Here is a 16565-nt window from a genome sequence, read left to right as displayed (position 1 = left end):
TATTGTCTTCCGTGATGAAAGTGCCACCTCCTTCTGTTTGTTCCTCGCAGTCGTATATGGCTTAAATTGAACTCTTTCCAAGTGCCCTGATACATTCTGTCTTTGAAGGCCAATTCCATATATGTAGAAATTTATTTTTTCTCATAGCTTCTCAACATAGAGATATACTTAGTGGCAATAATATCAGTGTTAGAAGTGGATAATTACACAAACCATTTAGATTCTAAGTTTTGATCAAGCCAACAAAATCCTTCTTCATGTAGAGATAGTTATTCCAGTTCTCCTTGAATTGAGTACTTTCCTGAAACAATAAATCATACTAATGGGCAATGGCAGGCAGGATGAGGGAAAAAAGTGTAGAGATACACCCAATGCATAAGTATCAGCTAGGGTACTTGTTAAAATCTCCAAGTGGAGGCAGGGGTGGGATTGACGAGGGTGTACAGATCTATATGTACGTATGTATGAATGTATGTGTGTATAATTAACATACAGTGTTATATTAGTCTAAGGTGTCCAACATAATGATTCAACAATTCTATATATTACTCAGTGTTCAATCAAGATAAGCGTATTCTTAAGCCCCTTTTTCTATTTCACCAGTCCTCCCACCTGCTTTTCTTCTGGCAACCACCTGTTTGTTCTCTGTATTTAAGAGTCTGGTGTTTTGTTTGTCTCTTTATTTCTGGAAGAGATATTTGAACAAATTGTAGCTGAAAACTTCCCTAATCTAGCAAGGGAAACAAACATTCGTGTCTAAGAGGCAGAGAGGACCCCTCCCAAGCTCAGCCACAACAAACCTACACCACGTCACGTCATAGTGCAATTCGCAAATATTAGATCCAAGGATACAGTCTTGAAAGTGGCCAGGGCAAAGAAATTTCTCACGTACCAAGGCAAAGTTATCAGAATTACGTCAGACCTGTCTACACAGACCTGGAATGAGAGAAAGGGTTGGGGGGGCATTTTTAAAGCTCTTTCAGAGAAAAACATGCAGCCAAGGATCCTTTATCCAGCAAGGCTCTCATTCAGAATTGATGGAGAAATAAAGACCTTCCAGAATTGCCAGTCATTGACCAATTTCGTAACCATGAAACCAGCCCTACAGGAGATATTAAGGGGGGGGGGGTTCTATAAAGGTAAAAAGGCCCCAAAAGTGATACAGAACATAAAGTCACAATTGATAGAAACAAAGACTGTACTGGCAACATGGCATCATTAAAATCATATCTCTCAATATTCAGTCTCAATGTAAATGGCCTAAATGCTCCCATAAAACGCCACAGGGTTGCAGATTGGATAAAAACACATGACCCATCCATTTGCTGTCTACAAGAGACTCATTTTGAACCTAAAGATACATTCAGACTGAAAGTAAAAGGATGGAGTACCATCTTTCACTCCAGTGGACCTCAAAAGAAACCTGGGTAGCAATTTCATATCAAACAGATTTGGATTTAAACTAAGAGCTAGAGTTAGAGACACAGAAGGGCACTATATTATCTTAAAGGATGTATCCAACAAGTGGATATGACAATTATCATATATATGCCCCAACAGGGAGCAGCAAGATACATAAGCCAACTCTTAACCACAATAAAGAGCGTATAGATAAAAATACATAGTAGTAGGGACCTCAACACTCCACTATCAAAATAGAGGAACACCCATGCAAAAATCGACAAAGAAACAAGAGGCTTTGAATGCCATACTGACGAGTTGGACCTCATAGATATATGTAGAACACTACACCCCAGAACCAAAGAATACTCATTCTATTCTAATGCCCATGGAACATCTCAAGAATAGACCATGTTCTGGGTCAAAAACAGGTCTCCTTGAAGAGATGCATCATTTAATCACTGCTTACAGGATATTTTCCTTTAAATCGACAATCAATTTATTCTGATATAATATATGAATAAATTAAAAAAACAGGTCTCAACGATACCAAAAGACTGAAATTATCCTCTGCATATTCTCAGACCACAATGCTCTGAAATTGGAACTCAACCACAAGGAAAAATTTGGAATGAAACTCAAACACTTCAGAGACTAAGAACCATCCTGCTTCAGGAATGATTCGATAAACCAGAAATCAAAATCAATTTAAACAATTTATGGAGACCAACGAGAATGAAAACACAATGGTCCAAAACCTATGGTTACTGCAAGGCAGTCCTAAGGGGGAAATAATAGCCATCCAAGCCTCACTCAAAAGAATAGAAAAATCTAAAATGCAGCTTTTTATATTCTCACCTCAGAAGCTGGAACAGCAACAGAGGGACAGGCCTAATCCATGCACGAGGAAGAGTTGGTCAAGATTAGAGCGAAATCAATGAATTAGACACCAGGAGTACAGTAGAGCAGATCAACAGAACTAGAAGCTGGTTCTTTGAGAGAATCAATAATAAAATTGACAGACCACTGGCAAGACTTACCCAAAAGAATAGGAGAAAGGACCCAAATTAATAAAATTATGAATGAAAAGGAGAGGTCACAACCAACACCAATGAAATTGGAAGGATTATTAGAAACTTTTATCAACAGCTTTATGCCAATAAATTAAGCAATCATGGAAGAGATGGAGGACTTCCTGGAAACCTAGAAACTACCAAGACTGAAACAGGAAGAAATTGATCTTTTAAACAGGCCAATATATAAAGAGATTGAGTCAGTGATAAACAACCTTCCAAAAATAAAAACTCCAGACCCGGATGATTTTCCTGGGGAATTCTACCAAACATTCAAAGAAGAAATAATACCTATTCTCCTAAAGCTATTTCAAAAATAGAAACAGAAGAAAGCTACCAGACTCATTCTATGAGGCCAATATTACCTTGATCCCCAAACCAGGCAAAGACCCCATCAAAAGGAGAATTACAGACCCGATTCCCTAATGAATATGGACGCCAAAATCCTCAACAAGATCCTGGCTAATAGAATCCAACAGTACATTAAAAGGATTATCATCATGACCAAGTGGGATTCATCCCTGGGATGCAAGGGTGATTCAACATTCGCAAATCGATCAGTGTCTTAGATTTTATCCAGAAAGAAAAATTCAAAAATCATATGATTCTCTCAATAGATGGCAGAAAAAGCGTTGACAAAATACAGCATCCTCCTGATTAAAACCCTTCAGAGTGTAGGGATAGAGGGTACATTCCTCAATCTCATTAAAAACCATCTATGAAAGCCTACAACAAATCATTCTCAATGGGGAAAGCTGGAAGCCTTTCCTTAAGATCAGAACACGACAAGGATGCCACTCTGCCACTGTTTATTCAACATAGTACTAAAGTCCTTGCAACAGCAATCAGACAACAAAAGGGATAAAAAGGTATCCAAATTGTTTCTTCATTACATATGAGTGAAATTATATGGTATTTGTCTTCCCTCAGGCTAACTTATTTCACTTAGCATTATACCTTCTAGATCCATCCACATGTTGTTGCAAATGGAAAGATTTCATTCTTTTTTTATGTCTGAGTAATATTCCATTGTATCTGAATATCACTCTTATGCATTTATCTATAGTTGGATACTGGGTTGCTTCCCATATCTTGGCTATTGTAAATAATGCTGCAGTAAACATAGGGATGCATATATCTTTTCAAATTAGTGTTTTCTATTTCTTTGGGTAAATACCCGTAGTGGTATTACTGGATCATATGGTATTTCTATTTTTATTTTTGAGGAATCTCCATACAGTTTTCCACAGTGGCTGTACCAACTTGCATTCCTACCAGTAGATGCACAAGGTTCCTTTTTGTCCAAATCCTCACCAGCACTTGTTATTTCTTGTGTTTTTATTTTTAACTATTCTGGCAAGTATGAAGTGATATCCTCACTGTGTTTCAGTTTGCATTTCCGTGATGATGAGTGATGTCGAGCATCTTTTCATGTGCCTCTATCCATCTGATGTCCTCTTTGGAAAAATGTCTATTCAGGTCCTCTGCTCATTTTTAAATCAGATTATTTATTTTTTCCCATGTTGAGTTGTGTAAGTTCTTATATATTTTGGATATTAACCCCTAATTGGATGTATCATGTGCAGATATCTTCTCCATTCAGTAAGTACCCTTTTTGTTTGTTGATAGTTCCCTTTGCATGCAAAAGTTTTTGTTTTTGGATAGTCCCAATAGTTTGATTTTTGCTTTTGTTTCTTTTGCCTGAGGAGACATATCAGAAAAATGTTTCTATGGGCAATGTCAAAGAAATTACTGCCTATGTTTTCTTCTAGAGTTTTATGGTTTTAGCTTCCACATTTAGGTCCTTAATCCATTTTGAGTTTATTCTGTGTGTGATTTAAGAAAAACAATCCAGGGGCACCTGGGTGGCTAAGTCGCTGCTTCTCTCTGCTTCCGGCTCAGGGCATGATCCTGCGTTCCTGGGATCGAGCCCCACATCAGGCTCCTCCGCTGGAAGCTCACTTCTTCCTCTCCCACTCCCCTGCCTGTGTTCCCCTCTCTTGCTGGCTGTCTCTATCACTGTCAAATAAATAAATTTTTTAAAAAGAAAAAAGAAAAGCAATCCAGTTTCATTATTTTGCATGTAGCTGTCCAATTTTATATTCTCACCTCAAGAAGCAATTGATCACATCAAGATCTATTGATGACCCAATCTTCCCATTGTGCATTCTTGCCTCCTCTTTGTCAAGCTTAACTGACCATATAATTATGGGTTTATTTCTGGGCTCTGTCTTCTGTTCTGTTGATCTATGTGTCTGTTTTTGTGCCAGTACCATACTGTTTTGATTACTACAGCTTTGTAGTATATCTTGAAGTCTGGGTTTGTGATACCTCTTAGCTTTGTTTCTTCTTTCTCAAGATTACTTTGGCTATTTGGGGTCTTTTGTGTTTCCATACAAATTTTAAGATTATTTGTTCTAGTTCTGTTGAAAATGCTATTGGTTGTTTTGATAGGAATTGAGATTAAATCTGTAGATTGCTTTGAGTAGTACTGGACATTTTTAATAATACTGGTTCTTTCAACCCATGAGCATGGAGTTCCTTCCCATTTGTTTGTGTCATCTTCAGTTTCTTTCATCAGTGTTTTATTGTTTTTGGAGTACAGGTCTTTCACCTCCTTGGCTTGAATTTATTCCTAGGTATTTTTGTTATTTTTGTGTAGTTCTAAGTACAGGATTGTTTTCTTTTAATTCTCTTTTCTGCTACTTCATTGTTAGTCATATAGAAATGCAGCAGATTTCTGCATATTAATTTTGTAACCTGTGACTTTACTGAATTCATTTATCAGTTCTAGTAGTTTTTGGTGGAATCTTCACAGTTTTCTATATATAGTATTATGCATCTGCAAATAGTAAAAGTTTTACTTCTTCCTTCGCAATTGGATGCCTTTTTATTCCTTTTTTTTTTTTTTTTTTTGTCTGATTGCTGTGGCTAAGACTTCCAGCACTGTATTGAATAAAGGTAGTGAGATGGACGTCCTTTTGTCTTATTCCTGATTCTAGATGAAAAGTTTTCATCATTGAGTATGAGGTTAGCTGTTGAGATGTTTTTTTAAATGGTCTCTATTTTTCAAAGGGTCACTAGGAATTTTAACAAATACTAAAATAAATAAACACTGGTTCAAAGTTATTTTCTCTCCAGTAATGATTGCTTACAACCTTCCAAACACTGTGTCCCCACTTGAGTAATGAGAAGATTGACTATCAGGTGAGTATTTAGTTAGCATTTGGTTTTGACCTGCTTTTCGCTTTGTGGAACTTATATATGAAAAACAGAAAAATAATAAGAGCGTCCTATTCCTTACACATATTTATACTTATCACATGCAGAATATGACCTACATCCTCAAAATACTGTATTTGATTTTGACACAAGAATGACCTCATATAATATTATTTTCGCTTTATCTGAAAACCAAGCTGCAGTTCTTTCATTTATTTAACTTTTGCATACAGGTGACTTAAAAACATGAAGGATATTGTGAATGAGTTTTTTGTGCAGGTAGCAATTTCTTTGCAGTTGAAGTTGAAGTCATTTTAAATCTATTCAAGCAGATATTATCCAAACTTAATGTGTATATTACATAAAATATAAGAGTCTAGCAAAGACTCCATTTAGTGAGCTCCATCAGCTTAATGTGTACAGGAAGCAGCATTATAGAGTACTGAAAGAACACTGCAATAAGAATCAGTAGACCTGAGTCCTGTTTAGAAATTGGTTTTTGAATGTCTTTCACTTCTGTTGAATCAGTAAACATTCTATCAGTAAACATTATCGGGTTGAAATAGATTAGCGTAAATTCTCTCCCCATTCTAAAATTGTATTTCTGTAACTTCTGTTTTCCAAAAAACAAACATGTACATGTATATAAAAGTACATCTGGGCAAACATATGTATATAAAATGGCATATATAATGATAAAACAAGAACACAAGTCTAGAAACCTTCGAGGAAAAGTACTCAATGAGAATCAGTTTACATAAATTTTAATGAGGTGTGTTTGTTGCTTTGAAAACAAAGTTTTCCCTATTTTCTGACATAGTATCAGAACCTTGCTTCTTCGGGAATGATTCTAGCATTCTGCTCTTTTGAAGTTTTTAAAAGTTTTTATTGAACTGCCAGAATAAAGTCTATTTGAACATGATAAGCTGGACCGGTGCATCAAAAATGTCAAGCTGTTTTACATTTCAGAGTCGTCTCACAGTAATAAAAAGTTGTCCTTTAATCCTCGTAAATATGACATCTTTACACAAGAGAATTCTGATATGAAGATCTTAAGAAATTTGAAGAGTTTAATGATATTACTGAGTACTTAGGTTGTTATTCATGATTTCCTGTGTTGTATTTAGGCATCCTAATTACTGACTATTTACATTGTCTCCTATAATTTTATAACTTTTTAAATTTATTTGTATCACAGTGTACTACACTGAGCAGAAGCCCAAAACATAATTAAAATATGAAACACTCTTCACAATTCAGACATAGTGTTTAGGTTTTCTTCTTTTCAGTACCTCTTTCAGCTCATCTAGGTAGAAAGTACAGTGATTTTTTCTAGTGATGTAGTTAGTCTTTGCCTGGAGTATTTTGGAGGGAAACTTTCAAAGCGCTTAGGAGGATTTTAATTCCAAATTATGTCCATTCTTTCATTCTTGTTTTCACCTTTCTAACATGAGGTGGATTTACTAGAGTGTAGTACAATGGTGTTTTTGAAGTTACCTTATGGAATTCTCTACCTCAGATTTTTCATGAATTATATTTCCTCTAGGTCAAGTATCTCTTGCTGGTAACTATTTTTCAACCTCATTGTTTTATCATGAGAAAAGTTACAAATAATTTCAGTTTCAAATGAGTGTTTTTCATGGTCTTTGAGGTCTGTCATTTTATACAGATTCTTACACCTGACTTCAGTTGAATAAATACTTTTTAAATTATCATTTATTATAGTAGTCATTTGGTTTATCTTCAGTTTCACACATATATTTAATGCACTATCAAGGGTTTTCTATGCAGAGTAGAATATGGTAAGGGCGCTAGTCTGTAGGCAGAGAACTGGCTTCTGATTCTAACATTGCGCTATTTTCCTTTAATTGCTGTGTAATCTTGGGCAACTGTGAAATAACCTTGACTTTTCAGTTTTCTCACCACAAACCATGTAAAAGGTCCCTATTACTATAGTATTCAAGGGTAGAACAGAAAATTAATATGAGGAAACATGCAGAAGAAATATAAACATTACATGCATGATCGGATTATATAACCTTTAAAGGTTTTTTTACAATTTCGAGAGTCTTCTTTTTTATATACAAAATTATGAATTATCCTTTAGATGTGGACCATCGTATTTCAGCTATCAAGGACAAATTTCAGCTCTCTTTAGAGCTGTGTGTGTGTGTGCGTCTGTGTCGTATGCATCATGTGTGGGTTTGACCAAGCTTATACTATATTATTTTATACATTTATTTTTGGTATGTTTTGAGCATCTGTCATGTGTCCAGCACTGTTCTTGGACCACTAGAGTTACATTAGGAAACACACAAGGAAAGTCTACCCAGATACCAGAAAGTGATAAGTGCTAATGAAAACATATAGAGTAGAGGAAAAGAAACGTCCGGAATCCGAGTTGCATTTTTACTTAGGTGGTCAGGTTGACTCCTCATTGAGAGGGTTGCATCTGAGCCAAGACTTGAAATAGTTAAAAGAAAATAAGCAAGCAGATATCTAGGGGACAATCTTTTCAAGAAGATTATAGTAGGAGAAGCCTATAAAGCATAAATATGCCTAGTAAGTTCCCCTGGGAAAGTAGAAGTAGATTAGTTGGAGGTGAATAAGTGAGGGAAACAATTAGATCAGAAAGGAAGGGAGGCTGATCTTATAATCACTGTGGTATCTTGTTGTGACTTGAGTTTTACCCCTGAAAAGAGGAACTAGGGAGATAGTTTGGAGCAGAGGAAAGATGTGGACTAATTTGGATTTTACTTCTCACTGTTCTTTTGAAAGAGTTTGCAGATAGATGGAAGCGGAAACCAGTTAATAAATGATTACACTAATCACTGGAGTAATAATGATGGCTTGGTATCAAGGCAGTAGCAATGGAAATGAGGATTAGGTTCTGACTGTATTTTAAGATATTACAACGGGGAGTTCAACAAATTTGATATGAATGTGAGAATAGAAAAATCTGAAATGAAGCCAAGAGTTTTGTTTCAGCAACTGAAGGATGGACCATCCATTTAAGCGTAGAAATGGAAAAGACTCAGTAAAAATAGTTTTGCAGGGACAAGGGGATGAAGTTCAGTTTACACATGTAGCCCGATTTAGAGATACCTATTTTTACATCTCAGTGGGATATCTGTCAGGTAGGCAATTGTACATATGAGTTTGAAGTTCAGGAAGACATTCATCTGGGCCAAGACATATAAATTTAGGTGAATGGGCATATTGTCTGTATGTAAAGTTATGTGCTGATTGAGGTAACAGTGTAGTGGATGTAGACCAAGAGAAGAGTGAAAGGAGATGAAGAACTGAGATCGGGGGAACTGACAGGCGTTAAGAGGTCTGGAAGAGGAAGAGTGAAACCAAAAGAGGAGATTGAGGTGCAGGGAAAATGTTGTTAGAAAGAGAATCAAGAGATGTGGTATAATGGAAGCCAAGTGAAGAAAATATATCAGGAACCAATACACTTGATTGGTAAGTTTCAAGAGCTGAAAAGTGACCATTGAATGCAACAATTTGGATGTAATTGGTGATCTTGACGGTACTTTTGGTGTAAAAATCAGGGGAAAATCTGATTGCCAAGGATTATGGAAGAAGAGGGAGAAATGGAATTCTGTGTTACTGGTATGGTCAAACATCTCAAGATATTTTGCTACAAAAGGGAAACAATAATCAGAGTTACAGTTGTTAGGTGAAATGGGACTTGAGGATTTTTTTTAAGATGGGAAAAGAGATAACATTTTTGGCTGAGTGGTATTCATCTCTACTACATAAGAAAAATTAATGCAGATAAAAGGGACCTGAATTCCATTCTGTGGTTCTTGGGTGAGTGATAGGAAATTGTACTTAGTGCACAAGGAAGATTTTAGAAAGGGTAATATCATTTATTTCCAGAAACCTGAGAGAGCAGCAGAACGTATGAGTTCAGTTGTGGGGTTGACATATGTGGCTATGAGAGTTCCTAGAGATTCTTTCTAGTTGCCTTAATTTTTCTCCATGAAAAAGAAGCAGTCATCAAATTGGAGTGAATATCCAGGATGGACATGTTGGAAATTTAAGAAAGAAAGGAGAAAAGGACATCTGGATGGCATAGTTGTTTAAGTATCTGCTCTTCAGCTGGGATCATGGTCCGGGCCCAGGGTTCTGAGACTGAGCCCACATGTTGGGCCTCCCCCCCAGCTCAGTGGAAGGAGTCTGTCGTCCACTGCCTCTGCCCCAGTTCATGCTCTTTGTCATGTGCTCTAAACTCAATTTCTCAAATAAAGGGAAAAAAAAGTCTTTAAAGAAAAAAGGAGAAGGTATGTAATTGTCCTCAGGATAGTAGAAAGTGCATGAACTAGTGGGAAATACAGTTGATTGTGGTCAGCCTTTAGGGACCTCCAACAGTTTGTCACATTGAATTTATGGTGAGAACATTCAAGAGCTGTTATGTATTTCTGATGCATATTTAGCTGCCAACTGCAGGTGCTGAAGAGGCAAAGGGTTAGGATTTAAAAGCAGGATTGTAATTTTGCCTAGTAGGTTTTTGAGGGGCATTGAGATGTTTATAGTTCAATTGATTGGATGGTCTAGTGAATTGTTAGAGCTTTCGAGATCCTAGGAGTAAATGAGCTCGAAAAGATAGGAGATGATGGTCAAGAACTGGATGCATGAAACAGATTATGGAAGTATGAAGGATTCCTTATGTATGAATAGGTCTACATATAACACCGGCATTGACTGGTTGAAATAACATGGAGGACAAGATATTTAGGGGAAAAAGAGCAAACAATCAAAAGGCCAAATTTCGGAAGGATCATATATGTATATATTGAAATTATTTGTTGGAAAAAGAGAGGCAGGTGCTAAAACACTTGAGAAACATGGAGGAGTTAATTACAAGATCATCCAGTGACTGCAACAATGAAGGTAACGAGCAATACAATCTAATGACATAATAGAGTAAAAATGCTAGAATTTATAGGAGCAGGGAAGAAAAATGGTATAGACACAATCCTAAGAATGAAAATGGTCATCTTTCAATGTGACCACTTTGATAAAAGGGAATCTCTGAAATGTGATTTTTTTAAAACTTTCTTATGGCTACCATAATGGAAACTCATTAAATAATAACAACTAATTAACTGTTGATATTTAGCATGGAAGTAAAGTGCTTCAAACAAAAATGTCATTAAAAATATGTGATGAGCAATGCTAGAGAGAGTCTCTGTGTTAGAAATAAAAGATATGAAAGAATAAAGGCAGTAGTGGGTTCCAGTCACAGCTCTGCCATTTATGAGCAAAGTTCTCTATTAAGGTGTTTCCATCTCTGCAATGGGAGAAAAACTATCTCACGGAGTTAGTGGGGGGATAAGAACAACGATTTATATAAAGCACCTGGCACAGAATAAGCATCTAATTAATGTTTGTTCCCTCTCTTTGCAGAAGTAGAGATCCAAACACTGAACATCTTTTATAAGGTACCACAAGCAAAGATAGACTTCTCAGGAGCAAATAATGTCTATTTCTATCACCACTGATAAATGATTCATGAACTGCATTCATACACCCAACTGTGTGTTACTGCAGTGACTTGAAAATGTGCTTGTGGACCTCTAGTTGGTTTCTTTTTTTTCCCCCAGTTTCTGGCATTATATACTTATTATATAAGCACAGTACCGGAACAACAGTCACAAAAAGAAAATCTGACATTATCATTTTCTTTTAGTGTCCTAAAGCAAGCATTATTTTTTGTTTTACTTTTCTTAAATTATGTAGATATATAATTAGCATGATCATTGGTAGCATATAACTATATTAAATAATTATTAAAAATATTTCATGAATAGTGAAATTCATAATTGAATGATAATATGAGAAGTTGGGAAATGATAAGATTTTATTAAAATATACTGATGTTGAATGAATTATTGTAAATATGGTGTGGTTGTATGGAGAGTTTTAAAGATTTATTTATTTGAGAGAGAGAAAAGAAAAGATTACTACAGCAGGTGGGAGGAGGCGGAGACTCTTTAAACAGACTCCACACTGAGCACAGAGCTTGACTCAGGGCCAATCCACCACCTATAAGATCTGACACGAGCCAAAACCAGGAGTGGGCACTTAACCACTGAGCCACCCCACTCTGATTGTATAGAGAACTTTAAAAAGCATTAGAGATAAATTGTGGTCTTTTCTGATCAGTGAGGGAAGAAAAAATGACCCAAGACAAACAGGGTGAAGGGAGGAGCTTCATCTTTCATGTGGTCATTGAAGCACCTTAGGACTTTTGCCACTGCGCAGAATCTTGTAGTCCTTTGTTGAAATCTCTTCATTATGGCGAGTAGAAGAGTACAAAGAAGGAGAGGTCGGGAAGCATTTGAAAAGTCCTATAGAGGTCGAGCCTCAAAGTGGTGAGCATTATGTTTCTTTACGCCGCTGGCCAGAAGCTCAAGCACGTTATCACCCTGCTACAAAAGAGGCTGGGAAATGCAGTCTAAATGTGTGCCAAGGGAGAATATTGCTTCAGATGTACTTGTTGGTCCATTCCAGAGTTGATGTGTTACCAGAGATCATGCAAATTAGAAGAATGAACACTGTGGTATTATAAAAATGTGGAAAATGGATCGATCAAGTTTAAGCTATCTTGGTACTAGCTAGGCAGATAATGTTTCACAGGAGGGATGGATGGTATAAAGGTATGCCTTTGGTCAAGACACAAAAATTTAGTCGAGTATATTTTTCAGGAAGTGAATAGCGGTGAGAGTAGGAATGAGGCGTGTTAATCTCGTTTAACCAGTGAAATTCATCTAAGTACTGCAAATGACTGTTCAAGGAGTCACAGTTAATCCTGAATCTACATCTAGATATAGTTCTAATAAATATGTGTAGTTTAAGATTGTTATGAAGGAACTTATATTTCCTGTTATCTTAATTATACCAACTAAAGTGTGCATATCTTACATAGAAAGGGTCTTGACTAGATTGTCTTATTACTCTTGAAAAGTAGCTTAATTTAGCCACAGTTTAAGGAAAAATAGAATAACTAATATGACACACAAGTGGATATACATTAGAACAACAAATTATATGGAGAACAGACTATACCGCCTACTCAGAACTGAACCAGACAACATCAAGTGTATAGGAACGAATATTGCAGTAATGAGAGCACAGCTGTTTAGGATTTTGCTGAAATGCAGGAAACATTATTCATGGAACAAAGAAAGGAAACTAAAGAGAACAGCTTTAAACAGCACCTTCATATTTAGCCTCGTATTGCATATTTTACATATTTTTAATCATATCTCACTTTCTTCCAAAATAGACTTGAGAGGCAGTTTATAACAAGATAATGTTACGACATAGCACAGGACGCAAGGATCTGAGAGACAAGATGGGCTAGTGGTGGAACAATACCAGATTACTCATACTAGATTAATAATGCTAGGTAAACTTGAATTTAGGGACAAACGCTTGGCATTTAGCTTTCCTGGCACTCGAGTCAAAAAAAGAAAAACAGAACTGTGTTATATTGCTTGGTAAAATAATATATTATTTAGTAAAAAAATAGCAGGTGGATTTATCCTCCCATAGTCCTGATCTCTAAGAGGGACTAATGTCACAATTACTTAATAAGGCAGTTTTACAAGAGATGGCTTCCAGCAACATCCTATAAATAAATACTGAACTTCTATTTCTTTTTGCTTCTTTGGCCTCTCTGCTGAGTTCTTGGGACACAGATGAATATGAAGCATCCTTACCCTTTAAGGAGCTCACAGCTAGTATAAATCTAATTGGGCAGTAAATGCAATAAATGAGCTACTTGCAGACGTAATGGTAGCCCAAAGGAAAGAGTGTCAGCACAGTCAGAGAGGACCTCACAGGGGAGAAATGTTGAATTGATCTTAAAGTATGAGTAGGTCAAGGATTAAAAAGAAAAATGAGCAGAACTTTCTTCTTCTCAAAAACAAAACCGCAATGCCTAGTTTTATGCAGATACTTGGGAGAGAATTTCTTTGACGAACCAAAACAATACAGTTCACAGGTGCCTAAAATTTCGAACCGCTTGGCTAAAAAGTGCTAAAATTGGAAGAATGAGTTGTTGACTTAACCACGAAACCAGCCCTACAGGAGATATTAAGGGGGGTTCTATAAAGGTAAAAAGGCCCCAAGAGTGATACAGAACAGAAAGTCACAATCTATAGAAACAAAGACTGTACTGGCAACATGGCATCATTAAAATCATATCTCTCAATATTCAGTCTCAATGTAAATGGCCTAAATGCTCCCATAAAACGCCACAGGGTTGCAGATTGGATAAAAAGACATGACCCATCCATTTGCTGTCTACAAGAGACTCATTCTGAACCTAAAGATACATCCAGACTGAAAGTAAAGGGATGGAATACCATCTTTCACGCCAATGGACCTCAAAAGAAAGCTGGGGTAGCAATTCTCATATCAGACAGATTGGATTTTAAACTAAAGACTATAGTTAGAGACACAGAAGGGCACTATATTATTCTTAAAGGATGTATCCAACAAGTGGATATGACAATTATAAATATATATGCCCCAACAGGGAGCAGCAAGATACATAAGCCAACTCTTAACCACAATAAAGAGACGTATAGATAAAAATACATTAGTAGTAGGGGACCTCAACACTCCACTATCAGAAATAGACGGAACACCCATGCAAAAAATCGACAAAGAAACAAGGGCTTTGAATGCCATACTCGACGAGTTGGACCTCATAGATATATGTAGAACACTACACCCCAGAACCAAAGAATACTCATTCTATTCTAATGCCCATGGAACATTCTCAAGAATAGACCATGTTCTGGGTCAAAAAACAGGTCTCCTTTGAAGAGATGCATCATTTAATCACTGCTTACAGGATATTTTCCTTTAAATCTAGACAATCAATTTATTCTGATATAATATATGAATAAATTAAAAAAAAAAACAGGTCTCAACTGATACCAAAAGACTGAAATTATCCCCTGCATATTCTCAGACCACAATGCTCTGAAATTGGAACTCAACCACAAGGAAAAATTTGGAAGAAACTCAAACACTCAGAGACTAAGAACCATCCTGCTCAGGAATGATTCGATAAACCAGGAAATCAAAAATCAATTTAAACAATTTATGGAGACCAACGAGAATGAAAACACAATGGTCCAAAACCTATGGGTTACTGCAAAGGCAGTCCTAAGGGGGAAATACATAGCCATCCAAGCCTCACTCAAAAGAATAGAAAAATCTAAAATGCAGTTTTTATATTCTCACCTCAAGAAGCTGGAACAGCAACAGAGGGACAGGCCTAATCCATGCACGAGGAAGCAGTTGGTCAAGATTAGAGCAGAAATCAATGAATTAGACACCAGGAGTACAGTAGAGCAGATCAACAGAACTAGAAGCTGGTTCTTTGAGAGAATCAATAAAATTGACAGACCACTGGCAAGACTTACCCAAAAGAATAGAGAAAGGACCCAAATTAATAAAATTATGAATGAAAAAGGAGAGGTCACAACCAACACCAATGAAATTGGAAGGATTATTAGAAACTTTTATCAACAGCTTTATGCCAATAAATTAAGCAATCTGGAAGAGATGGAGGACTTCCTGGAAACCTATAAACTACCAAGACTGAAACAGGAAGAAATTGATCTTTTAAACAGGCCAATTAATTATAAAGAGATTGAGTCAGTGATAAACAACCTTCCAAAAAATAAAACTCCAGACCCGGATGATTTTCCTGGGGAATTCTACCAAACATTCAAAGAAGAAATAATACCTATTCTCCTAAAGCTATTTCAAAAAATAGAAACAGAAGGAAAGCTACCAGACTCATTCTATGAGGCCAATATTACCTTGATCCCCAAACCAGGCAAAGACCCCATCAAAAAGGAGAATTACAGACCGATTTCCCTAATGAATATGGACGCCAAAATCCTCAACAAGATCCTGGCTAATAGAATCCAACAGTACATTAAAAGGATTATCCATCATGACCAAGTGGGATTCATCCCTGGGATGCAAGGGTGATTCAACATTCGCAAATCGATCAGTGTCTTAGATTTTATCCAGAAAGAAAAATTCAAAAATCATATGATTCTCTCAATAGATGCAGAAAAAGCGTTTGACAAAATACAGCATCCTCCTGATTAAAACCCTTCAGAGTGTAGGGATAGAGGGTACATTCCTCAATCTCATAAAAACCATCTATGAAAAGCCTACAACAAATATCATTCTCAATGGGGAAAAGCTGGAAGCCTTTCCCTTAAGATCAGGAACACGACAAGGATGCCCACTCTCGCCACTGTTATTCAACATAGTACTAGAAGTCCTTGCAACAGCAATCAGACAACAAAAAGGGATAAAAGGTATCCAAATTGTTTCTTAAATTTCACATATGAGTGAAATTATATGGTATTTGTCTTCCTCAGGCTAACTTATTTCACTTAGCATTATACCTTCTAGATCCATCCATGTTGTTGCAAATGGAAAGATTTCATTCTTTTTTTTATGTCTGAGTAATATTCCATTGTATCTGAATATCACTCTTTATGCATTTATCTATAGTTGGATACTGGGTTGCTTCCATATCTTGGCTATTGTAAATAATGCTGCAGTAAACATAGGGATGCATATATCTTTTCAAATTAGTGTTTTCACTTTCTTTGGGTAAATACCCAGTAGTGGTATTACTGGATCATATGGTATTTCTATTTTTTAATTTTTTGAGGAATCTCCATACAGTTTTCCACAGTGGCTGTACCAACTTGCATTCCTACCAGTAGTGCACAAGGTTCCTTTTTGTCCAAATCCTCACCAGCACTTGTTATTTCTTGTGTTTTTTATTTTAACTATTCTGGCAAGTAT

At 36.3% G+C, this 16565-nt stretch overlaps 1 protein-coding gene across 1 annotated transcript in view; it reads left to right on the top strand.

Annotated features, from left to right (window-relative positions):
• KCND2 (potassium voltage-gated channel subfamily D member 2) overlaps positions 1–16565 on the top strand; it is a 486645-nt gene that overhangs the window by 70284 nt on the left and 399796 nt on the right. The window lies entirely within an intron of this gene.

Source organism: Ursus maritimus, unplaced genomic scaffold, assembly GCF_017311325.1.
Source record: "Ursus maritimus isolate PB19 unplaced genomic scaffold, ASM1731132v1 scaffold_3, whole genome shotgun sequence".
Classification (NCBI taxonomy): Eukaryota; Metazoa; Chordata; class Mammalia; order Carnivora; family Ursidae; genus Ursus; species Ursus maritimus.
The sequence above is the reverse complement of the archived record's forward strand: the minus strand, read 5'-3'. Positions and strand labels throughout refer to the sequence as shown.